This window comes from Podarcis bocagei (genome assembly GCF_964188305.1).
Source record: "Podarcis bocagei genome assembly, chromosome: 12".
Classification (NCBI taxonomy): Eukaryota; Metazoa; Chordata; class Lepidosauria; order Squamata; family Lacertidae; genus Podarcis; species Podarcis bocagei.
In genome coordinates this window covers 2,877,753-2,904,543 of record NC_138137.1, presented here as the reverse complement: position 1 = coordinate 2,904,543, position 26,791 = coordinate 2,877,753, and the positions used below count along the sequence as shown (strand labels likewise).

Sequence of the window (26,791 nt, the reverse complement as noted above, 5' to 3'; positions counted from 1 at the left end):
AAAATGAAAAGGTGGGTTGAATAGTTGTGTAGTTACTTGGGGGCATTAAGCTAAGGTTACCAGATTTTTCCCAATGAATCTGGGGACATGGTGCCCTCAGGGTCAGAGTTTGGAGCAATGGCAGAAGTGGCAGTAGCACTGGCTGGTTGAGTTCTCTTCAACCCCAGACACTGGCAGAGGAACAGGGGGGGGAGCGCACTGCCCCCAGCACCATCGAGGAGGGGGTTATCATCCCAGCTGCCCCCGGGCATGTGCCACGCACCCCCCACGCCACGCACCACGCCCCCACGGGTGGTGCGCCATGCCCCCAGGACTCACGCCACACCGCTGGGATGCATGCCAGCCATGCCCCTGCCTGCTCTCCACCCCCAGTGCCAGAGCATGCAGCTGCGCCACTGCCCAAGATCAAATACACCTTCACTGTGGCAGACAGGAGCAGTGATGACCCCAGTCTTAGAATTATTTGAGCAGAATTTCCTGATATGAACCTTGTGCAGAGTATGAATCAATTAACTATCCATACCAAGAAAGAGTTCAAAAGTTTTTCTGCAAACTGTCTTTAAGTGTGTTACAAAAAGCATTATAAATACAAACCAACACATTGCCCTCCAGGAACTAGCAATGCATTCAGGTTTTCTTTAGGTTCTTACTTGTTAATATAGGTCCAATAACTATTCTCCTCTGATTCCAAAGAGACCCATTCTCCTAGAGATGAATTGTCAATTAGGTTGGCATCTGCCTGTCTCGGGAGACAATAGAGAAGTGCACCTTTGGGGAGTGAAGTCAAACTGTTGGAAGGTTGCAGCACCTGCTGTGGCTGTAGAGACCAACGTTTTGCTGCAGTTGGGGCAAGTGAAGACGTGCATTTGTGCTACTGCAGGTGCACCATGGCATTTCTTCTCTCCGTGCTCTTCTCAGCAGTCATTCCTCCTCCAGTCACTGCTATGGATAGTCATCAATTAACAGAAACACTTAAATAAAGAGACCATCCCCTTTTTGCAGCTTTAGCTGCACAAGCGCCTTCCATGCTTCCTACAGATCTCTGCAAAACAGATATTCTGCAAATGTAAACCTCCACAAACATTTTATGCACATTAAACATATATTTTGCACCCAGCCTCCCTACAAAAGGAAGCTGGAAGAGACTTGGAGCTTCTTGGAGGCTTCTCTGGGATTTAACAATCAAAATACAAGTAATGGCAGACAAACTTCTCAGAAGGACATGTTGCTGTCTGCAGTCAATATTCCCCCACCGTTGAATGCCTTCTCTGTTTGTGCCTGGTGATAATGAGCATCCTAAGGGTGGCCAGCACCCTCCCACCACACCCCGAAAGCCTCTGAAACCCAGGAGTTTATGCGTGCAGAGTTTATGTGTTGGCTTACATTGTGTGTTTATCATCCTAGGCAGACTGGTCTTGATTTGAAAAGACTCTCCAAAGGAGGAAAGCTTAAAAACGACTTCCTTAAAAGTCCGTCCCTGAGTTATTTTGCCTCCTTATTCAAAATCTACTTAACTATGATGATAACAGTTCAGTACAAAACTAGGAAGAACGCCGAGTCGTAACTCTTTTCAAAGGCCATTTAACTGCACTACCTTTAAAATATTCACCAAGCAGGGAAGGTGGCGATAGGGACAGCCAGTGTGATGGATGGCCTCTGCCTTTCTTTCCCCACAGCAGAGATATCACACCTTCAAATCTTCGCAGGTAACATATGATGGCAATCACTCTCATTTCCTGTAATTAAATCACTGCAGAAGTCATAACTGTTTACATATTTGGAAAACACTTAAGCTGTAAAGGAAACACTGGAGCTGAGGCAGGTGAGTAGCACTAATTGCTTCCAGCCGTTTTGTGATGAAGAGAGACAGTCTGTAGAAGGAAAAAAGCAGTACTGCATCTTGTATCTTGTGCAGAGCTGTGCTCAGAAATGTAAATCCACCAATACAGTATGCAGTGAATACAACTGGGGGAAAGTAAGCTTCATCTTCATAAGGGAGCTAATTCCAGAGGTAGAACAGTGAGGGGAGAGATACTTTGTCTGTCATCGTGGGGGGCTTGGTTTATCCTGTCCTGCCCCACCTCCGGCCTAAGGAACCTTTAGAAGGGGCATTGTGTGTCTGTATATTCCAATGCAGGGACGTAGCATGGAGGAGCAGAGGAGCCAGAGCGCAGGTGCATGATTTTCGTGAGCCAGGCACCCCCCCCAGGGATCCCTGTCCCGCCCTGCTGGCCTGGCCTCACCACCGCATCCCTGGCCCCCTCACTGAATGGCTGCCTGGCCAGCGTGGTGGTGGTGTGGGGTGGTGGGGAGTTTTGCCTGCTAAGGGCTACATTGGCTGGCCAGGCTCTTCCCTGCAGGGGCGGGCAGGGGCACAGTGCAGCCCCGCTTGGCTTCGGTGGCCAGGGCTGAGCTGGCTTGCGGGCTCTGTGAACCTTCTCTGCCTTGCCTTGTGTATGTGCGCCCTCACCAGCATTGGTGGTGAGGGCTGGCCGGGCACAGTTCTGCTGGCCTTACACACCTTGCCACCGCCTGGTGCATGTGCACGTGCATGTACCAAAAAAGGACACAACGCGCCATTTTAATGAGCCGAATAGAGTGGAAGATTATGAGTCACGCGGTGGGGAGAATGTGTATATTAATTCTTTTTTTAAAAAATAGTATTTATTAAATTTTCCATGTGTTTATGAATTCAACATTGCTTGGTTTATTTTTTGGTTGTTATTTTGTTAAAGTTAGTATTGTTTTATAGATCATGAATGCCTGTAATATGATTTTGGTTGTAATTGTGCTGTTTAGCTTATTTTTTTAGTTGTGTTACCAATAGTGCTTTATAGATTGTTAATTATTCTACATGATTTAATATTTATAATTTTCTATTATGTAATTGTTATTTGTTGCTTGCAAGCCACTTTGCAATTCATTTGAATGAAAAGCAGCATAGAAATATAATAAATCAAATCAAATAAGCACCCACAGTTGTATTGCAGCCTCTCTAAAGCAAGGCCAGACTGGAGCTGGGCCACACATCACCCGGGACGGTATTCTAGAGCCTGAGGCCAACAACTGTAAAAGTCCCGCTTCTTGCTGGCGACATTGGCACTTCCATTAACGAAGGCAAGGGAGCAGCATCCGACCTGCTGGCTGCAATTGTCCTGTGGGCTCATACAGGAAGTCTTGCTAGATCCAATGCAACTTACTTCTGTGTAAATGTGCATAAGATCTGGCTACACATCCTGACGCAGGCTGTTTTTTTTAATGTACATTAGCACGTTGAGAATGCTGCTATTGACATGAGGACGCAGAGGACCAGGCTCCTCAGATACAAGAACCAGCAATGTTTCCAATGATAGTAATTACCACAATTAGCAGTTTAAGATGTTGTGATTTGAAATGCTGGTGCCTGGTGATTTCTATTAAGATGTAGCTTTTAATTGGACAATTAGTCCTTGCTGAGGGGGTACAACTGAATTAAAGAGAATCCAGCAGCAAACTGCAAAGGCAGCCAAACTGAGTACAGGCAATGGTGAAGAGAAGTAGCTGCTGTTCATTATGAAAAGTTAGAAGAAATACTGTAGGAAAGGGGTAAACAATAGCAGGCTGTGTAAGCATCTTTCCAACTATATATCATCTAGGGTTGCCATTTTAGAGCAAAAAAGAGGACACGGAGCCCCTCACCTTCCACGGCGCCATTTGATAATGAGTTCAATCCCAGCATCCACCATAGAGATAGGAAAGGTAAAGAGTGATACTTGCACACACACTTCCTGGCCCTGTTTGCAAAAACCAGTACATGTTGGCAAATTAAAAAAGTCACCCAGATTGAAATTTTACCCCCCCCCCCAAAAAAGAGGACATGTCTGGGAAAAAGAGGGTGCAGGGCAACCCTAATATCATTTAAACATTGGCAAGTCTTTGGTCTGATCCAGTGTGAGGGTGGGCTTCTTAAGTTCTTATTTACAAATAAGCAATAAATAATTGCAGTAAACTTTTTTATAATCATTTTTATTAAATTTTCTGTTTTACAATTTCAAATAAACATTTTACAAACTTTAAAATATCCAATGGCTTCCCTTCTTCTCTTTCCATGGTTCATTTTAAATCCAGGATGTCTGCATTGCCCAATGCAACCCGTTTTTTAACCAACACAAATAAGCTGCCTCATAATACATTTGCAAGTCTGGCAGACCAAAGCCCCCTCTTTCTTTTATATCTATAATAATTTTATGCTTAATTCTTGGCTTTCCCTCCTCCAGATAAATTTAGAAATGTCTTTTTTCCATTCTTTGAAGCAGCTTGAATTGTTTACAATTGAGATTGATTGGAATAAAAACAGCATCCTAGGCAATAAATTCATTTTAATGGCTGAAATTCTATCTAGCAGGGAAAGCTTCATTCTCTCCCATATCTCCAACTCTTTCTTAACCTCCTTCCACAATTTAACATAATTATTTTCAAATAGGTTGAGATTTCATACTTTCAGCCAGATTCCCAAAAATCTGATTTTTTAACATGTTTTTCAAACCAGACATATTTTCTGCTCATCAAATGCAGTAAATTTCTTGAGCGGGTGGTGGCAAACTGGATCCAAGCACTCTTGGAGGAAACTGAATTTCTAGATTCATTTCAATTGGGGTTTAGGCTCAATTTTAGCACAGAAACTACATTGGTTGCCCTGTACGATGACCTCCGTTGGGAGAGGGACAGAGGAAATATGTCCTTGTTAATTCTCCTTGACCTCTCAGAGGCTTTTGACACACTCGACCATGGCATCCTTCTGGAGCAATATGCTGATGACACACAGCTCTACGTCTCCTCTATATCTGCAGGTGACGCAATGGATGTGCTGGACCAGCGTCTTGCCTCAGTAATGGACTGCATGAGAGCCAGGAAACTGAAAGGCAATCCAGATAGGACTGATATTGATGTATGTAATTTTTCTTTCTTAATTATATTTAGTGGTAGTATGGTTGTATTGGGTTTTTTTTGTAACATAAAATCATTCAATAAAAATTATTTTTTTTAAAAAAAAGACTGAGGCACTAAGACACCTCAAGTGTTCCAATTTTTTCAGGACATCACGAATTGGGAGAAGCTGCCCCGGCTTCTGTTCCCAATCATGAATGTCCTGAATTTGCTCCCCTGGACTGGTCATGTCAGAGCGAGGGACCAAGAGACAGGTGTGTTTTGGTTCTACTGCGGCGCGAGCCCACAAACAGAAGGAGGCATTCCCTGTCTGCAGCACATCAGGAGACGCGGCACAACCTCTCTGGAGATGGTGGAGGCCAGCGTGGCCTGCCTCTGGAGGAGCAGGTGGCTTGGTGTGGCCTTCTTCAGGAGAAGTGATGCAGAATTACTAGAATTTACATTTCACCGAAAGCAAGCCAATCAATTGCTCACCCAAATACAAACAAATAGTATACAGACAAATAGCATGGTAAGTAATGTTTATGTTACTTACCAAACTCAATATCATAGAGAAGAGGATTATCACAATGAATCAATGAACTAAAAAATGTAACAAAAATAAATTCAACACTTATAAGCTTCAGTAATAATTCACAACTAACTCAACAGAATGACGCAGATAGGATTGGTTGCGGGTTGAATGATGATGAGTCACCGGTTGTTTACATCTCGCTTGAGTACAAACTGCAGAGACAGACTTCGGCGAATCGGCGGAAAGAAACACCTTCCCTTCTTTATCCATACGCTCTCCACTACACAGAGTCGAGTTCTGCTGCATTTTGCTGTGTTTGTTGACTGAACTAAAAAATTTCAATACGTATTATGTTGACTTGTTGAAGTTAATTAATTGTCAGACAAAGTTATTAAACTTGTTTTAAATAATATTATTTTTTCAAAAAAGTATCATGAACCCCAAAAATGTGTTGTTGTTTTTTTAAAAAAATTAAAAACACATATTATTGCCTTATTGTCACCCCCCCCGAGTGATGACACCTGGGGTGGCCCACACCCACTGCACCCCCTTCCTATGCCACTAATTGGAGCAGAGTAATGGCTGAATTAATTCAACTGATTTGGGTGATCTAAGGCAAATTAATTGAAAAATGTATTTGAGGTGATTTGGTTGAGCAATTGATTGGTTGCTCTCTGTGAAATGTGCATTCTAGTAATGGTTTCTAAATGTACACAAATGCACATAACCAGATGTGACTATGGTCCTATGTGACAATCTCTCTCTAGCCTGATTTGCGTGTTGCCATTGCAGTGTGGCAGCTGCTTCCCTGCGCTCTGGTTTTACCATACAGCTGCAACATCTGCAAAGCAGAAGGCCAAGAGAATGGCTTCCTTCCTTCCCATACCAACTTTGTCCTTGCCTTACCCACACCATTTGCCTTTGGAGTATTGCCAGCATAGGGCAGGGCAGGGATGGGCTGGACTACCTGACAGGAGTCTAAAACTGGGCCTTATTCTCTTCATTCTTTGAACTGCTTACAGATTAAGTCTAAATTTCCTCCCCAACAGTAAGATAGGGGAAGTTTCTTTATGCGATGCATGCTGAGAATGATAGGCAACAATTTCATGGTGAAATTAATAGCGCCCTGGTGGCAGGAAGGAATGCTTCCTGACCAAAATATCCCCTTGAATGCATCTCACTGTCTGACAGGCACTAAGGATTCTCAAATCTCTGAATCTTAAATTTCCTTAATGAGTTTTCTGCTGGAATATCACATGCTGTTCTATTAAATTAGATGCTAAACACCTGAACAAGATTTAGCATCAGATGGCTCCATATCCATCTTGTTTTGTTGCAAAATTCAGAGCAACTGTGAAAAATGTACCCTTCCCGATATAAGGACATATATAAAATGATATTTAGCAGTCTCTGTTTACCCTAAGCCATCTTAAAGGTGTTTTTTAAAACGTGCATGAAATTTTACTGTTTTAAGTGAAATTTATTCATGCATATAGTATGATGAATTTGGACAACTAATGAAATACTGGCTTGTCAACTCCACTGCCTGCTGCCATACATCCATGGCTACTATTCACAATTTAAATGTGCTAGAACATTTATAATTTTGGTGTGTAATGCTGTATAGATGCAGAATTTAGATGGAGAAAGAGCAGTAAGTTCAACTACTGTAAAAACAAGTTTATATTAATGCTCTTTTTACCATGAAGTGATAAGCAGAAAGTGATAAGGAGCACCTGTCAAGGTTGCAGTCCTGTACAGACTTACCTTTGAGTGAGTCCCACTGAACTCAACGGGACTTACTTCTCAGTTGGCATGTATCAGACTGAGGGATGGGCAGATTTCTGTGCACATACCGGCCCCTGCACCCATTTCACTAGTGTTTCACAGTTTTCAAATGAAAGTTCATTCCATTACAATCTCTCAATGCATCTGGCTAGTAAATTACATATAATAATTTTAATTATATGTACTGTTTATGCAAACCATGTACTGTAATGAAATATGTACATACTCGTTTTTGAATCATTCGATATCATGCAAATTCATAAAGTTCAAAAACTGCTGTGTGGATTCCTCAATCATACATAACTGTGCCCCTAACACTAGGTACCCTGATAACAGGGTTGCATTGTCAATCACTATAAATCTGGCAGCGGTGTTTGAGGTGGGAGGAGTGGTACCTGCAAGACTGGCTGAGCTGCTCCCAGCTTTGAAACTCACTCCCTAGAGAAGCTGGACTGGCTCCCTCCTTGTTTTCCTTCCACTGGCAGGTGAAGACTTTCTTTTTCCAACAGGCTTTTGGGAACCAACTGCTTTTATTGAAAGGACTGGTGCCGTGCTTTTTTAAAATTGTAATTATTTGTATGGTTTAATATATGTTTATATTTCTACTGTATATAGTTTTGATTCTATCAATTCTTTCATTTAATTGTTTTTAAATGATTCCCACCCCCTATGTTTTTAGCTGTTCTTATTATTTTTATCTGTAAACTGCCTTGAGTCTCTGTCAGGGGAAAAGGCAAGTATAAATAAATTTAATAATAATAGCAAAACAGTTTCATGTTCTCACGTGAGCCACATGGATGCAGTATGACCTGTTGCTCTCTGGGTGCATCGCAATGGCTTTTTAGTTATAGACCCAGTGACTCATGGGGCCCTTATATTTGTGCCACTACTGAATACTCCGTTCTGCTCACAGCCACCAGCTGTACTTCATCTGAGGTAGCTGAAAAGGGCCTTGGATGAAGACCTCTTGCAGTTGCTATAGGTGGGAAGAGGAAAGTCTTCAGGTCATGTGCTTCAGCAGGATCTGGCAATCTGATCCTAAAGATTCTCATTAGTTGTAGGGATATCATTTCTACAGAACAAAAACTGTGCTGACTGGAAGAGCCCAGAAGCTTTGTACAAGGGAATGAGGTGGTGCTTGACTTAATCTTCAGAGAAGCAATTCGGGTTGAAGCAGTAAAGAGGGAGCCATATGTTCTGGGAGCCATGGGGGTGGACTTCCCTGCTCTTGATGGCAGCAGCCAGTGTTGGTGAGCAGAGGCAAGGAAGCACATCCTATGAAGATGACAAAAAAGAATACAGCTGTTTGTAAATGTGGCAGGGAGACAGGGCAGAATTCGGCACCATTTTCAAGAACTTGGTAGCCATTTTCAAGAGTGTCTCTATGTCACCCAGGAGAGAGAGAGAGAGAGAGAGAGAGAGAGAGAGAACTGCTAATCCACCGTGCATTCCCAACAAGCCATGGTGCATAAAAGACTTATTCCCTCTTGTATAGGAAGTTTGTGTAGCAAACTGCTTATTAATAGTAGTATTTTCAGAACACCTAATATATCTAACTGTGCAAGTCGACTAACTCCAGCAGTTTCATTGGCAGTATAAATAATACATCCCACCCAAGCAGATTTTTGTCTCTAGTGATATCATAATGTTTGTTACGGTTCATGTATAATACTGGCTCACTTAGAATAACACACATTTCTCAGAACAAATATGCTTTCATCACAGGGTCTGATTTTCCCTGTCTCCTCTTCACTTTGGCACCACTGATTTCAGCTGCAAAACCCTTTATTTTAGCTGACAAGGAGAAAAGTGTCCATAAAGTAGTTCTTAATCAAAGCTGGGGGTTTATCCCTCTGTATTCTTTCTTCTCTTTCTTTTTCTGAAGAACACATTTTATTATGGAGCCAAAAAGTACTGTTTACTCATGAAGATAAAAGACCTTTTGTGCTGAAACTGCAACTGAATATAAGTGTCACACATTAAGTCTGCTTGTACCTGTTGCTTCACAGTGGGTCTAATGTCATTCAAAGAGCGGAAGTATGTTTAAAGTACAACACAGTCTGATATTAGCAGTATCAGGGGAAGCATTTTTACCCACAAGGGCACCTATCAAAATTATCTGCATTGATGGCAAAATGCATGCTGTCTTGGAAGTTAAACCTGCCAAGCAGAAACACTATCTGTTTCTTTCAGATGTCTTGTGGCGCATCACTTTACTTAGTCTCTGCAAACTCAGAGGGATGAAAGAGTAAATGATAGACAAGCAGAAGAGATATTTCTGTACACAATGGAAGGTGAAGATGATAGAGGTCCTCCAATAATCATGGCAAATCACAACGATATATAAAATACAAAAGCCACAGCAAGGATGTTTGTTTGAATGATGGTGAGGCAATTGTCCAAGCACAATGAGAAGTTGCATTGGCATCTAGATTATGGGATAAAAACCAGATTCTCTCTGACAGTGTTCATAAACTGATATATCTGTTGTTCAGCAATTTGACTTCACACAGGCAGAATCCCACAGTTCCCCAGAGGCATATCACAACCTCATATTGAAGAAGAGGAGGGGAAACTCTACAGTTATGACTATATGAATTTATATATGAAACTCTCCTCACCATCTATGTCTCCCACAGCAATTTGGTACTTGTTTGGATTACCTTTGCAATGCTTTGTCACTGGGCACCTGATACATTATTGTACAGTTTCATATGCACTGTGCAAAGAAACGGATAGTCCCTGTTTATACAACTCTAAATGTGAGGTTTTGTGGAGCAAGAGGGTGTCGGGTGATTTCAGCTCCTATGCACACCCAATTTTGGAAGCAACAATTGTAACTCCATTGTTTACTTCTTATTCCTGGCCACTCTCCGTAGCTGCCAAATGTAAAAAAAAGAAGTGGTATGCAAAGGAGCTGTTTATGCATGTGGACTGGAAACATGCCTGCCAGTTTCACAACTGCCCACTGCCATGTCTCCTCAGACTTGCCAGAGGCACCTGACTGGCCCTACCCAGAAATAGAATGGCTCTCCTGGTTATGTTTGATGCCCACAGGCAGAAGTGGATGGTGCTAGAAAGCCCCTGGGGTTCCGTCCGTGGACTTCAGGATTCTGAAGACAGGTGGGCAAGCAGCAGGCAGTGGAGATCTATAGTCAGCACCTCTGCTACAGAACTGTGGAAACCAGAGACACAAGTAGGTCAACCAACATGGCCTTAGTTAGGGAGCCAGAGCCCTGGACTGCTATTCCAGCTGAATAGTCCAGCTGGAGATACAGAGCCGTAGCTATTGGGGAGGGGGGTGGTAGCCAGGTTTTTTGCCCCAGGTGAAGCCTCCAGAGAGGCGCCATTGAGGCTCCCAGCCTGTGCGTGTGCGTGCGTGCGTGCACGCAAATGTGCATAGGGGTGCCAAACTGAGGCACCTGGGTCTTTGACTCAGGTGAAATAAAGCCTGGTTTCACCCCTAGGGGAGGCAGGTGCCCAGTCCTGGGAGGTGGAGGTCTTGGCCAAATGGTGCTTGCTCTGTTCCTGTGGTGTGTGCTCCACTGAGGGTGTGTTGTCCTGTGCTACCTCTGGGACTGGTGTGGTCGTGAAGGTAGGGTCTCAAGAGCAGAGGGAGTTTCTGGGGAGGAGTGATTAGTGTCTGAGGATATGGGCAAGGAAACCTTGTTGGGAGCAGGGGTTGGAGGCACCATGATCCACCTTCACCTTCAGTAGCAGAGAAGAAAAAGTCCAGGGAGAGAAGGTCTTCCTGATCTTCAGGGTCCCAGGATTCATTTATGGATCACAAGTTCCTGGATCTAAATCCTGGGCCATGACCATGCTGAACTAGATAGATTGAACCAGATGAAGTGAGCTAGTTGTTTTTTTTTATAAATATTTTATTAAATTTTCACAGTAGACAAGCATACATAGACAAAGAAAATACAAAATCACAAAAAACAATACAATACAAAAAATACAAACATTCAACACATCAAGGAAAAAGAAAAAAGGTAAAAACACATATAGTAACAAAAAAAACAAAAATTCCCTCTTTCTTAATTTCTCATTTTCAATTCGCTTATTTTCCCGACTTCCTCACGTCTCCCGTTCTTGTATCCCTATTTTAAAAATTAATTCAGCAAATTCATATCCTATTAATTTATCTGTTGTTAGTCCAATCTTACATTTTACTTTGTTGCTAAAGCCCCTGCGATTCATTTCAATTTCCGAAGTGAGCTAGTTGTTTCTGCTCTCCTGCTTTTAAATTCTTACTTTTGTGGACCACGATGTGTGGAAGATCCGAGTGGGTGTACAAGTAGTGCAGGAACCAGATAAACAAACAAGCAAATCTGATTATCCAAGGATTAAGCACATGGATTAAGCAAGATCCAAGTTTTAGGGGGCCCTGGGCAAAGTGCCCTCAGGTGGGCCTTGGCAGGCTCACCTGATGGCAACAGAAGGCAGCAACAGACACCAGCAATGCTCACTCCACAATGCTCCACCACATTGTAGGGAATTAAAATGGTGGCTTGATCCAGCTGGCTGGTTCTGCTTAGATGACCAGGCTGGGAAAGGCCTCAGTGGTGCGCTCTTGCTTTGCAGGTGCTGACAGCAGTCCTGCACATGGATGTGGCTTTAATCTTTTGGGTCTATAGGCTAACCCATGTTCCTCCTACTATATTACTTAGTGTACCATTTCCCCAAGCCAAGGCATTAGGACTGGAAGGTAGGTTTTTAAGTTTATTCTTCACTAACATGACAATCATGGCACAAGAGGAAAGTTCCATTAGTAAGAGCAAGATGCTCAAGGCTTCAGTTAGCTGATTTGAAACATTTGCTGCTAGTAAGCTGTGGATATAATATTATGCATGAATGACAACTTAGATTTCCACTTGACTCACTTCAAAAGATTGATGACAAATGTCTCAGGTAAAGAAGAAAAATGGTACCGATTTTGGATAAATGCACATTACATCTTAAGGTTACACTGAGAAATGTGTCGGCTTTTTCTCTGTTGCTTAAGGCTATATATTTAATCCAACAAATAGGCCAGGGAATATATACCAGAATGTTAAACAGCATTAAAAGGGAAAAGAGAGAGAGAGAGAACATCTGTGAAGAAGCCATGTATCACAAGAAATAGAAACTTGTCTCTTGACCCAGTTGCAATAGGTTATAAGAGTGGATGCTCCTGACTGCAGATTACAGATCCCACCCGCAACCGAGCTAAAATACTTCCTAATCCACCAGGCTCAACAAATGCCAAGCAAGGGATGGACAGTGAACAGAAAAGCAGTTTCTATATGCTCCATCATCACTGCACATACACCCAAAATGATTGTGTCAACTGTCTTGGGCCCCTAGTACAGATATTTGTACGAGATAATGTCACAGTGTGTCCCTAGCATGTCCTGCTTTGGAACTTTAGGAACAGTTAGGAACAGCTAGGTCGGAAACGATAAGGACAGTGGAAAGCTCTCCATCATGTCTGTCATGCTCACATCAGAATCTCCAGCAATTGCTTGTCTTCCTTAGCCTTCACATGGAGAATCATGTTTTAGAGATGGCTTTTGTATACCTGATTCAAGAACTAGAGCAGAAATTTTGCTTGAGAGCATCTAATCCCAGAAATCACTGGCACCATCTCTGGGGGCCCCTGGGGTCCTGGGCACCCATGCAATTTTGATTGTGGGTGCCCAGCCCCAACCCCACCACTCCTTTCCTCTATCTGGTGCCCATGGGTGTAGCCAAGGGGGGGCACCTGCCCCCCTAAATAAATCAAAAACAATAAAAAATACAAATATGAGGTTCTGCCCCCACTGACAAAAGCCTACCCCCCCCACAAAAATCCTGCTATTCCCATGCTGGTGCCATGGTGGTGACTGAGCTGGAGCCTCTGCCTCCACTGCAGGCGGAGCCTTCCTGAGACCACGCCACGCCCGCCAGGCCATCTTGTGGCTACAACAGGCTCCATCCAGCCTATCTGCAGCTAGGGAGGGCTCCAGCAGGCCTTCTGGAGGCCACAGTGGGTCCCATTGGACCTGCTTCTGCCGTGTGACATCACACGTGTGTGCTGGGCACTGAAACTCTTCCCACCCACCATTAGGTTAACTCCATGCCCCGAAGGTCAAACAGTAAACTTGAAATGCTTCTGAAATGTGTCGTGGTCATGAACTACTAGACTGGCAGGCTGATGCCCCATGCCATGAATCTCCAAACTGAAGGTAAGGGATAACGAGGTCAGTAGGTTCAGTTCTCTTTTAATGCAAGCTGACCTAATTTGAACTTCCCAAAATGCAGTTATCCTTAAAAAGTTACACTTCTCCAAATCTGTGATGCAGTTCTCCAACCCAAAAAAGGTATACCAAACTTCAAATAACAAGGGAAAGTATGCCACAGGCACTGGTTTGAAGCCTTACTATGAAACTGATCAGATGAAAGCTGATTGCACACATGGAAGCATCCGAATGGTATTACAAACAACGTAGAAAATCTCCTTTGGCAGCACCACCCCCTTTGTGTAGAACCTGAGAAAGCAAACCAGCATTTTAAACTATTCAACCTGGGTTGCAGAACTTGTGGCCCTCTGGATGCCACAGGTTTGTAGCTTCCATCATTGCTAACCATAAGCCATAGAGGATGGAGTCAAGGGAAACTAGTATCATTCTGGTATGAGCCTTCTGGAGATGTCTGGGAGAGGCTGGCTAGATGAGGAGGAGGAGTGAGAAGCAACCAGAGATTTGGAATAGTTTAACCCTGGGGGAGGTGGTAGAAGGCTGGCTGGGGGGTGGGATTTGGGGAACCCAGAAGGAGTCTGGCCCACAGGAGAGCCCTAGCTGTTTAGGAGGGAAAGACCTGGATCTGGAGGAAGGGGTGAGGAACTGCTGAAGTTCTCAGACACCTTCCCCTTCTGAGCTATCCCCTTTTGCGGAGGTGCTTAGGGATAAGTCTGGCCCCATTGATTCTGGCATGTCTCCAAGACATGGAGACAACGGCACCAGTGTGAGCACACCCTTCACATGCAGCCTCTATGGAGGAATGCCCACTTGCTTGCCCAGTGCCAAGGCTTGGGACATCAAGCACATGCCCACCCTGATCTTCAAAAGGAGAGTGCAGGTACTTGTGCTGATTCTTGGAACAGCAACCTAGTTTACACCTAGACATGTATCGTAGATCTCTGCTATGCCTTATGGATTTGTAGCCCATAGACTCGTGTTGGGATGCTGTACTTATTTTAAAAAATAAAACCTTTAAAACTTGAAATAAATAAAACATTTATAAACTGTAGTGACTGATGAGGAGAGCCAGGACACAAACAACATCTGGAGGACCACATGTTCCCCTACCCTGTAGTAGAAAATAAGATTCTGCAGCCATCTACAGGTCTCCTGGAATATTCAGGAGCCATCAGTACCTTCTATTTGCAACCTAAGTGCAATTAGGTTGCGTCACGTAAATAGACGGTTCAGCTATGGAACTCTCTCCCACAGGAGGCCGTGATGGCCACCAACTTGGATGGCTTTAAAAGAGGATTAGATTCAGAGAGGAGGAGAGGAGGATCAGAGAGAGGAGGATTCAGAGAGGAGGAATTCAGAGAGGAGGAGAGGAGGATCAATGGCTACTAGCCGGGATGGCTCTGCCCTGCCATCCACAGCTGGAGGCAGCAAGGCTTCCGAATACCAGTTGCTGGAAACCACAGGAGGGGAGAAAGTGTCATTGCACTCATGTTCTGCTCCCTGGTTTCATAGAATCATAGAATCATAGAGTTGGAAGAGACCACAAGGGCCATCGAGTCCAACCCCCTGCCAAGCAGGAAACACCATCAGAGCACTCCTGACATATGGATGTCAAGCCTCTGCTTAAAGACCTCCAAAGTAGGAGACTCCACCACAGACATCTGTTTCCCACAGACATCTGTCTGGGCACTGCAAGTGCACAGGGCTGAACTCGATGGGCAATTGGCCTGATCCAGAAAGTCATTTTTATGTTCTTCTTTAGCTATAACCATCTTTTGCATAACTTGATTGTCAGCTAACAGGCTTTGATGGGCAGTTATCTACACCCATCAAGAGGTTTATTTATTAATTTATTTCATAAAATGCATATACTGCTTGATTGTAAAAGAACAACTACTCAGAGCAGTTTACAAAAGATAAAATAGTAAAATCAAGAACAGTTTACAACCCTACTTTAAAACATACAAGAATTAAAATACTAAAATAGATTAAACATGCTTTGCAGTTTCTTTAAATAAGCATTTGTGATTTTACACTTTCGCTTTGTCACCCCATAACCAAAGTTCTGTGAGCAACACACACAAGAATGGTTAAAATATAAATACAAAGCAAAACACACAGCAACACACATTGCACAACTAAATTAAAGACAGAGAGGTCTTAAAACTTGAAAAAAAGCTCAAACCTCAAAATCTAATGAAAAGGCATTGACTAGCCAGAACACCTTCAACTTGCTCCAATGGGATCAGAACAAAGCTCTTTGGGGAAATGGAAGATACTTTCAGGACCCTGTCAGAGGCAGAGAAGGGAGAGGGGAGGCATGGCCACGCCCAAGAAGAAACAAGCCTTGAGGTGGCTTCTTTGTGCTTGTGATTAACTTTTCTGACTAGAAGGGGCTTCCATAATAGCAGCTGATGAAATCATGCTCTGTGCTTTCAAAAGTGACTTTTTCATTTTTTATTTTTTTTATAATAATCTTTATTAAATTTTCAAAAGGTTACAAATAACAGAACAGAAAAGAAAAAAGAGAGAAGAAAAGAGTAAGAAAACCGTAAGAAAAAACAAAAAACGACACAGGAAATTTCCACCTTTTAACACTCATTTTCAATAACTTCTTTTCAAGACTTCCCCACGTCTCCCCTTATTGTATTCCAGCTCCAGTTGTTTATTCAAGCAAGTTTTTCCCTTAATGTCCTAAAATATAATTTATTAAAATCACTTAACCCTGATTTAATTAAAATAGTTTTTTGTAGTAGAATTAAACTTTAATTCATTGTTATACCTTAGCAGTTTTTAAAGTATATACCTTGACCCTATATAAAGAGAGGAAACAGAGATGTAAAAATAAAGTTTAAAAAGATACCTTTCCTAAGGTTGCCACTATTTCCCCTCCACGGATTCACCATTCTTGTAATGATAAAAACCTATAGTTTTTATACTGCAAAAACGAAAAACAAACCCCCCTTTGGATTTCTAAATCCCACCCTTCTCTCCCCGGTTTCAATCCCTAACCAAAATCCAATTAGTCCATCTTTTTAGTCTGGTGATCTTACGTCCGAGGCTCGCAAATCTCTCTCAGTCCCTTTCAGCCGGTTTCTTCGAAAGTCTCTCATACTAAACACCCAGGATCTAAGAAGTATTTTCCCAATGCTGACCATGGTTCTTCCAGCGAGGCCTGCTTGTTTAAAGGTGGTGCTCCAACTCTGTTTCTTAAGTCTATATGTCCCAAATAGTCCAACTTTCACCTTGGTCAATTTTAAGTTCTTCTTGGCAGGTCTCCAGCTCTCTTTTCTCTTCTGTGACGTTTCAGCCATCCCTTCTTTCAGCTCCTCCTGTTTGGCAGATGTCTTTTCCTCCTCGATCTTTGGTTCTTTTTCTTGTCCAGCTGCCTGTGTTTTGAACATCGAGTCCCTTTCCAATTCAATAGGTATATTTTCAGTTAACTTCGGGTTTGAAGGGCTCGTAGACAAAACATGGCCTTTCTCATTCATCTCTCGCAACTTTCCCACGAGAAAGGTCAGCTTTTTCAAGCCAGCACGTATTTCCTGTATTCCCTGTTTTAGTTCCATTCTTGTAATGTCCAAGAATCCCCTCTAGAGGGATTCTGGTTACTTAGTGTTCTTTTCCCTTCCGATCCAAAAGTCAGATTTATTTGTATCAATCTTTCTTTGCTTTCAATATTTTGTAGCAATATAACCGGCTAGAGTTTCAGCTTTCAGTTTTTCCAACTTTGACAGCTAGTTTGACAGCTGTCAAAAGTTCCTGTAGATCCTCAGCAGGCTCTTTACACGGGTTACTCCCGGGCTTGAGAAAAATGGTACTTAATCCAAACGAAGTAAACTCTAGTCCTCCAGCACATTAACTTAGTCCTTTAAAACCGTGGAATTTATATCCTTATCCAATCACGACAATTCTTCCCGCAACCTTAGTTGACAGGTCCTTGCTTTGAACTGTTTACAATAGGAGGGAGACGGACTTCCTTTTTTTTCACCTCCCCCGCTCGTGCCAGATCCAAAATCGAAATATTTGTAATCCAATTTTCAAATTACTCACGGGTTGTTGTTCTTGCTTTTAGGTCCAAATTTAATAGGAAGAAGTCAGCGCTGTCCGACAAATGGCATGCGGCTTTGCTCGGCAGGGGAAGCGGAGGACTCACAGCACCACGCCACTCCCCGGCACCCGTTCCGTAGCCTTTAAAAAGGCTCCTTCACGAGTCGGGAGGGCACTTACGGTGCCCGCCGAGTCACCATGTCCACGGGCTCCGTGCCCGTGGTTTTTAAGGGTCCCCGTGTCGCCGGCATGGCAAGACCCAGCCCCCTGCTAAGCCGATTCCCTCCGGAGCTCGGAGGGAATCCGCCATTAGCCGGTCGCGCCAACCCGGAAGTCCTCAAAAGTGACTTTTCAAATTGTGTCTATTAGGCTTCTTCTTTTTAATTAGATGTGTAGGTTGCAACTCATTCATTTCTTTTCTGGCTGAGAAGACGTCAGTCGCTGCAGATTCCTTCCAGAATTATGCCAAGCTATCCTGCTGCAAGTGTGTGGTGTTATGAAAGGCAAGCTGATACTGAAAACAAACATTTATTTCAAAGTGAAGATTTTCTATCTACCCATTTTATGAATTAAAGCCACTGCCCATAAATAACAAGTTCCTATTTCTGCTGACTTTCTGATTGGTATTTTATCAGACAAGGCTATGCCAACATACTGCTTTAAAAAAGATGAACAGCTTTTTTGCGTGTTCAGCTCCAGAGACCTCCCCCCTAAATAAATTCACACATGACTCAAATTTTAATTTTGGTTTTTGGCAGAATTTAGGCCACAACTTTATTGATTACAGAAAGTGAATGGTTGCATAGGCTCTGGTTCGACTAGCTCCCTGCACCGTTGCAGGTAGCGCTGACCCAGGGCACCAGCATAGGTCAGCCTAGGGTGAACACCTGGATAGGCGGAAAGCCGGGAACAGGCTATGTCCACCACCCAGATGCCCCCCTGGACTCAGGCACGGGCACAACCCCCTTTCAGGGGTTGACCAAACCAGTTGAGTCCCTGGATTCCTTTAACAGAATACCCTTCACATAGGGATGAGGAGACCACTCCCCCTCCCCTATCACCTGAACCAGACCCTATCCGCAATCTTACTAGTTGTGACGATTTGCTACGTGGCAGGCGAAACCCAAATGGCAACAGCCAATCAGCCAAGTGGGGAAAATTCCTGCCGTGCCTCTGTCCCAACGACAGACGACACACGACGGCATAGCAAGGTCAAGCGCAACAAGCCCTAAAAGTAGGGAGAGGTGGGCAGGTGTTCCGAATGCATGAGCCGAAAGAAGAAGCTCTGGGTCACGTGCATGGGTATATATAGGTCCCTCGATCCGTTTAGACTGCACCCCATTGGCCAGATTAAATCCAACAATGAGGGACATACCAATCGGGTGTTGTGGCTAACCAATCCAACCCACCCACAACACAGGAGGTCAGTCTCCAGGTCTCACCGCAACATGTGCCCTCTTTTAGGGAGGACACGACTTTTCAACTGATGGTATTTTTACAAATGAAAAGAGAAGGTACATTCTACATGGCCCAGAATGCTCTTTTGCACGGCAAATGCCTCAATTTTTTCTATTATAGCTGGATCCACTCAGTTCTTTTAGAGATGTGATGTGCCCTACCAAATTGGCTGTCCTGTTTGTTTCTGTTGTTCACATGGTCCTGTCCTTTCCATTAAACTAAATGGGCAAGAGCTTTGTGCATCTAAGCAAACCCAGGGATTTCAATTGGGGTACTAGAATGCATGCTTATTCCACTATTTTGCTCTCAAAACACATACACCAATTAAACAGATGCTTTAAAATACATCATGTATCTACATATCAAGGGCAATATGTAAATATTTAGTAGATCCATGAAATACCTCTGCATTTAAAATACCTCAGCTGACAACAGTGGCAGTGCAAGCTACTATAATTGCAATAGAAAGCCAGTTATCACAAGAAGCACAAGTGAAATTCTGTTTAAATGGTGCAATTTTATCAGTTGCAAATCTTGTTCAGAAAATTCTGGAGGTCTGTCCTTCCTTCCTTCCTTCCTTCCTTCCTTCCTTCCTTCCTTCCTTCCTTCCTTTTAGAGAACAGCACAATACATACAGTGGTGCCTCGCAAGACAAAATCAATCCATTCCGCAAGTCTCTTTGTCTAGCGGTTTTTTCGTCTTGCGAAGCAACCCTATTAGTGGCTTAGCGGATTAGCGCTATTAGCGGTTTAGCGGCTATTAAAGGCTTAGCGGCTATTAAAGGCTTAGCGGCTAAAAGGCTATTAGCGGCTTAGCGGCTTAGAAAAAGGGGGGGAAAGCGAAAAAAAATCGGAACACTTGCAAGACGTTTTCGTCCTGCAAAGCAAGCCCATAGGGGAAATCGTCCTGCAAAGCAGCTCAAAAATGGAAAACCCTTTCGTCTAGCGGGTTTTCCGTCTTGCGAGGCATTCGTCTTGTGGGGCACCACTGTATTGTTGTTGTTGCTTAGTCGTTTAGTCGTGTCCGACTCTTTGTGACCCCATGGACCAGAGCACACCAGGCACTCCTGTCTTCCATTGCCTCCTGCAGTTTGGTCAAACTCATTCGAGAACACTGTCCAACCATCTCGTCTTCCGTTATCCCCTTCTCCTTGTGCCCTCCATCTTTCCCAACATCGGGGTCTTTTCCAGGGAGTCTTCTCTTCTCATGAGGTGGCCAAAGTATTGGAGTCTCAGCCTCAGGATCTGTCCTTCCAGTGAGCACTTAGGGCTGATTTCCTTCAGAATGGAGAGGTTTGATCTTCTTGCAGTCCATGGGACTCTCAAGAGTCTCCTCCAGCACCTTAATTCAAAAGCATCAATTCTTTGGCGATCAGCCTTCTTTATACATATTGTATCTTACCATATCTGCATTCTTGTGATATTTCAACATTTGTGGATTCTCAGTTTTTTGGAACATCCCAAAATTGTTAAACGATAAAGGCAAAAGAGAAGATGAAGACATTTTCTGACAGAGTATGTGGGCTGAAAGCAACAAAGCAGTAACATTTAAAACCATGAGTATTAAACAGAATCAGAGTTGCTTGGCTGGAAAAATAATAGAAGCAACAAGGAGTATATTGCTCCTGATATGAGTGATTCAAGGTGGGTTAAGATATTAGGGAGAAGAGACAAATGATGTATGATTTTCTAATCCCAAAGTGAAATTCATACATTTGCAGTTGTGGTCAAAGTTCCTGAACACTGAGAATATTGTTAACAGATGCACAAAAGAAACAATGAGTGAATGTGCATTCTGATGTGTAAATAAGCCAATTGCACATGTGATGCACAACGATGATTCAGCTCCTGCTTACAGAGAAGTTGCTGCTTTTGAATAGGGGACATGATGTGTAAATAAGTCAATTGCAGATGATAACACAATGCACAACAATAATTTGGATTGGTTTTGTAAACAGGCATATCTGCTTCTGCCAGTAAATGCCTTGAATGCATGGGAGAAGGCAGAATTTTCCACAGAAATAAAAGAACAGGTTTCATGTATTCTTAGGCAAGAGAGGGCACGAGAGCAACTCACACAACTGCTTTTCAGAGTGTCATTGTAATGACCACAGGGGGAAATGGTGCATTAGGAAGGTGTGTGAGATGCAATGACCCCTTCAGACATTAGTCCAAAGTGCGAAGAGTTGTATCAGTTAGCTGCACATTTGTGAATCACTCATACACTAGCTTTTTGTTACCTGTTCATTGGAAAGCTATATTATTCCGCTTGTTTTCTCACCAAACAAAGGGAAGGATTGACAGCCTGTTATTTCTGTTTCCCATGCTTTCAGCCTAATAGCATACCATCAGATCAGGAGTATAGGAACCTTTCATCCAGAGGAAGTCTAATATATTTGGAACTGGTTTCCATTTGTGAGCAAAGATATTTTTTATTCATTCCAGCAATGCAAAGTGAATGCAAGTATAACCCATTTTCTTTTCTGAGCAGAATAAACGTTACAGCAAATATCTGAAACCAGGCTGGTAACTTTCACTTTTAAAAGAAACACTTTCTGAGGAGGTGCTCTAGGAAAACATCCCCCCTCCCCCCTTTTCCTTCTGTACAACAGATGTCATGCTAAGCCAAACCTTGGCTCAGTTGCCATGCTACACTGACTTGAAGGGATTGGGGAAGAAGACTATTGCAAGTATGCTCTCCTTCCCTGAAGCCTGCACATTGGGTATGTTCACACTAAGCCATGCTTTGCCTTAGGGTTTTCTGCAAGCATGGCCTGTGTGAGGTTTTTCAGCTCTTGTGTTTGTTCTGATAAATACTCTTTTCAAAAGAAATAGCAGGTCACTTCTCTTACACACAGCCTGTTTTCTGAGCATTCATCCTGATTTGCTTGCACAAAATTTGCAAGAAGGGTATACAGTGCCCACTCTCTAATGGGCATTCATTCTGGTATGTTGGAAAGTTATACTTGTGTTGCATCAAGCAATCGTCATTTCATACTTTATAGTGCATTATCCCTTCACTTTCCATTCTGCAAAAAGTCAAAATATTTTGGAAGATGGGTTGTTTTGCCAGAACGCCAAATTCGATTGTCTGGCCTGAATGCAATTGAATCTCACCCTCAAATATCAGCAGTCTGGAAGTGCCCTAACTTATTTTTAGGGATGCACCGTAGCTTAGAATCATAGAATCATAGAGTTGGAATAGACCACAAGGGCCATCGAGTCCAACCCCCTGCCAAGCAGGAAACACCATCAGAGCACTCCTGACATATGGTTGTCAAGCCTCTGCTTAAAGACCTCCAAAGAAGGAGACTCCACCACACTCCTTGGCAGCAAATTCCACTGTCAAACAGCTCTTACTGGCAGGAAGTTCTTCCTAATGTTTAGGTGGAATCAGCAAGCAGGAGATGCAGTTCGGTTGAGAGAAGGAGGCATCCCTCTCTGGGGATCTGATGCTGGGGGGGGGGGGGACAGAGCTTTTTTCACCCACAAACATATCTGGCTATACCGTCCCTGGAGCTGAAATAAGAGTCCACTATCAATATGGTTGGTTTCTGTACATGGAGAGGGGGTGGTGGTATCTTGTCCTTTTCCTTGGGCAACAAAATGCCTTGGCTGGTCCTCGATGTAGCAATCATATACTTTTCTTCAAAACAAATTTTACATCTTCTTTTCAATTTGTTTCTGCTTCAGTAACTGGCAGCTATTATTCTGCAGTGTGATCATGAATCAAGGCATCTTGTACATGTGTTTCAGTTCTGAACAGTTGCAGGCCTAGGCGTAGTGCTCCCCAGTCCCCAACCCCCAGCAAATCAAAAATAACAGAGACTAGTTTTTTTGATTCAAACAGGCCACAACATTACTGAATACAGTTGAAAGAGGTTTGGCTTGGGCAATGGCCTGCCCTCTGGAAGTGACGCTATGGTCAATCCAAGCAGGGGTTCCTAAGACTTGCATTAAATAGGGCAACACCCGCAGTAACCGCCATCTGGGGGAGTGCTGTTGGCCCTGGCCCTCTGCCCGGATCCCTCTAACAGGACACCCACATTTGGAGGGGCAGGCACAGACTCCAACCTCCCCTCCATCCAAGCATGAGATTGCCCCAATGCCCAAACAAGTTGTGACGGTTGCTTTGAGGTAGGCAAAACCACCAGGCTGGAACCAATTTGCCTGGTGGACAAATTCCTACCTGGCCCCAGAATATGGTGACCCCGCTAGCCAGAGCCAGGTCATAAAGTAAGCACTTGAACTGAGGGAGGGTATGTAGGGAACCCAGCAAGGAATGGAACAGGTAAGGTGTGAGTTGTTTAAATAGTCAGGGCACGGACCTGAGGGATGCCTTCCTGCTCCATCAGCTCTCCCCCCAGCCCAGCCCACATCCAAGCCTGCACCCCCATTCACCAATCTTGGGTGCAGGCTAGGACCCGAGTCCTGATAAGCAGCATGGGCTTATGCCCACACCCCCCATCCAGACAGGAGGCCAATCTTGGGATCCCACATCCAGGCCTAGGAGGAGTCTCCACTATTGAGCGACGCTGCCACACCATGAAGGCGAGCAGACTTCTGAACATTTTCAGAGACCTTCATCTTTAATCCCTTTGACTAGTTTAGTGTCATTCAGCTGATACAGGCATGGATATAAAACTCTACTTTTGTGCATTTTCATTGGGGGATTATACAGATATATATTTCATTTTTAAAAGAGGTCCAATTCAGTTCAATTAAGCTATGTAACTAAACACTGCAAAGTCAAAGTTTTGTACACTGACTGTTCCAAACACTTCAATGGTGCCGCATGTCATATGAGATGTGATGACACAGGCAAGCCCAGAGTCTGCAACTTTTTCATTCAAGACAGGGTTCTGTCTTGGGCCCGGTCTTATTCAACATCTTTATCAACGACTTGGATGATGGACTCAAGGGCATCCTGATCAAATTTGCAGATGACACCAAACTGGGAGGGGTGGCTAACACCCCAGAGGACAGGATCACACTTCAAAACGACCTTGACAGATTAGAGAACTGGGCAAAAACAAACAAGATGAATTTTAACAGGGAGAAATGTAAAGTATTGCACTTGGGCAAAAAAAATGAGAGGCACAAATACAAGATGGGTGACACCTGGCTTGAGAGCAGTACATGTGAAAAGGATCTAGGAGTCTTGGTTGACCACAAACTTGACATGAGCCAACAGTGTGACGCGGCAGCTAAAAAAGCCAATGCAATTCTGGGCTGCATCAATAGGAGTATAGCATCTAGATCAAGGGAAGTAATAGTGCCACTGTATTTTGCTCTGGTCAGACCACACCTGGAGTACTGTGCCCAGTTCTGGGCACCACAATTCAAGAAGGACACTGACAAACTGGAACGTGTCCAGAGGAGGGCAACCAAAATGGTCAAAGGCCTGGAAACGATGCCTTATGAGGAACGGCTAAGGGAGCTGGGCATGTTTAGCCTGGAGAAGAGGAGGTTAAGGGGTGATATGATAGCCATGTTCAAATATATAAAAGGATGTCACATAGAGGAGGGAGAAAGGTTGTTTTCTGCTGCTCCAGAGAAGCGGACACGGAGCAATGGATCCAAACTACAAGAAAGAAGATTCCACCTAAACATTAGGAAGAACTTCCTGACAGTAAGAGCTGTTTGACAGTGGAATTTGCTGCCAAGGAGTGTGGTGGAGTCTCCTACTTTGGAGGTCTTTAAGCAGAGGCTTGACAACCATATGTCAGGAGTGCTCTGATGGTGTTTCCTGCTTGGCAGGGGGTTGGACTCGATGACCCTTGTGGTCTCTTCCAACTCTATGATTCTATGATTCTATGAAATAAAAGCTTTTGTGTGTGGGTGGGTGATTCTCAGCAGGAATACTACACAGCCCCCTGCTCCATTGTCCAAATCATACAGATGAAGAAAGAGATATATGTAGCTTGATGCTAAGTGTTAGGGACCAGGAGTCAAGATTCCTTTTCTTCAGGCGATGAAGCCAGAACAAGAACTAGATAACCCCGGGGGACCAGTGGCCCAAGGATTTGGCAATGACAGTTTGCAGGGCTCCACTCCAGTGTGGAGATTCTCCCACCCATCCACTGCGGGAGATCACTCCAGAGGGCTGGCCCCCTTTAATTAAAGCAGTACCTTCCAGTGTGGCCATGGCTAACGATGAGGATGCTACAAGGATGGGGCTCAGATCCATACCTGGTCACCTGGAATCCATGAAGTTGAACCTCAGTTGAACAGTTGAACCGCAGCCCCTGCATGTGCTCCAATAGCTCTGATGAAATTCCTGTGATCATGCAACCCAGCCCTCCTGTAGCCTGGACTACTGATACCTGGGCCGTTTTCCAGTAACCTAAGAAATAACACTCATAGCCTCTTGCCTCACCCTACCTGAAATCATAATGGGACTTCTGAATAGGTGTGGTTAGGATTGCAGCTCAATATGCCCGTTGAACAATGTATTAAGTGTTGACAACTCTTTCTTAAAGGTATACAAAAATGACCTTTCATAAAATAAATAAGCTGGAATTGTAATTCTGTTCTTTTAAAAACAGAAATGGCCAAGACTTGCTTGAAACATCTCTACGGAGCAGACTGAGCAGGAGAAAACTGTTAGAAGAGCTGGAGACTACCACCACCTGCTTTGGCACAGCAGAGGGGATCATCTCAGGTGTGAGCTAAAGAGGAAGTTCAATTATATTTCCCCAAAAAAGAAACAAACCAGACTGCAAATGGCTTTTAGGTGCAGCAAGATGCCTTGAGGAGATAAAATGCTTGGTTTTCACATCTTCTCCTGAAGTGCACCATTCAACCAGCACAGTCAGGCAATGCCATCTAGATACCTCTTCTTAACATCCCTCTAATCAAAACCCTGCAGCTTAAGGCAATAAAAATGCTTCCTTACAATTCCCAATTCAGACATGAAAAGCCTACTTTCTCATGGCCTTTTCTAAAAAAAGAGAGAAGAAAACACTTTTGAGGAGATTTGCAATGACTATACGGGTGTCTAGTGAGCCTGCTTAGGAAGCAAATGCTATAGCAGTGGGACATCAGCTGAAAAAGCCCTGCTCCACAATGCCTCCGTGAATGGGGGCGGTTGTGGGGCCCAGCTGAGGATTTTTCTTATTGATCTTAAGGCACATGCAGACTCAAAGAGGTGCTTGTTAAGGTATGTTCAGGTGCTGCTGCATAGAGTGCTATGAGACAGAACCTGCATGTTTTGTGATTTTAATTCTCTGCTGAAGCTCTCTCACCGAAGAGTACTTGCCCCAAACCTGGAGCTAGGCATCCAGGGAATTCTCCTCTTATTTTACCTATAGTTGTAGCAGATCCCACCTCCGTAGACCCAATATATTTATAAATACCACACATTATCTAGTGGTTTTTGTGTGAGGTAAAACTTTGATTCTTGGGGACTCAGTCAGAAGTTCAGCAAACAAGAAAACAAAACTTGAAATTATTTCCTCTTCTTTTGATTTTCTAACAGATGTTTAGTGCAAGCAGGATCCTCCAAAGTCACTTTGAATTCCACTTACTGGGCAGCGCTTCAGAGCGGAAAAGGCCTAGGGGTTCATGCCATCATTTCTCCCCAAAGACAGCCAACGACAACCAGAAAGTGTTCAGTATTCCCATCTTCCCAGGGGTCACATAAGGCCCTGTGGGCCTTGAGGGGCAAGAGAAGAGGAGCTGAGAAGTTTCAGAAGAGAAAATTCTCTCTTTTGTTCCTCCCCACCTTTGCTTGTTCTGGCTTTTAGGTTGTAAACTGTCCTGAGTTCACTGGTAAATAACACAATTCTCTTTTTATTCCACTAAATAAATGAGAGCCATAAATTGATAAATGT

General features: G+C 43.6%; 1 protein-coding gene and 1 long non-coding RNA gene across 2 annotated transcripts in view; one reads left to right on the top strand and one right to left on the bottom strand.

Moving 5' to 3' along the window:
• The window catches only part of TPK1 (thiamin pyrophosphokinase 1), a 448,208-nt gene that overhangs the window by 332,504 nt on the left and 88,913 nt on the right, over positions 1-26,791 (bottom strand). The window lies entirely within an intron of this gene.
• LOC308569482 lies at positions 930-25,694 on the top strand. The gene is made up of 3 exons (XR_014000745.1): positions 930-1,706; positions 4,830-4,927; positions 25,505-25,694. It is a non-coding gene; the product is annotated as an uncharacterized lncRNA (long non-coding RNA).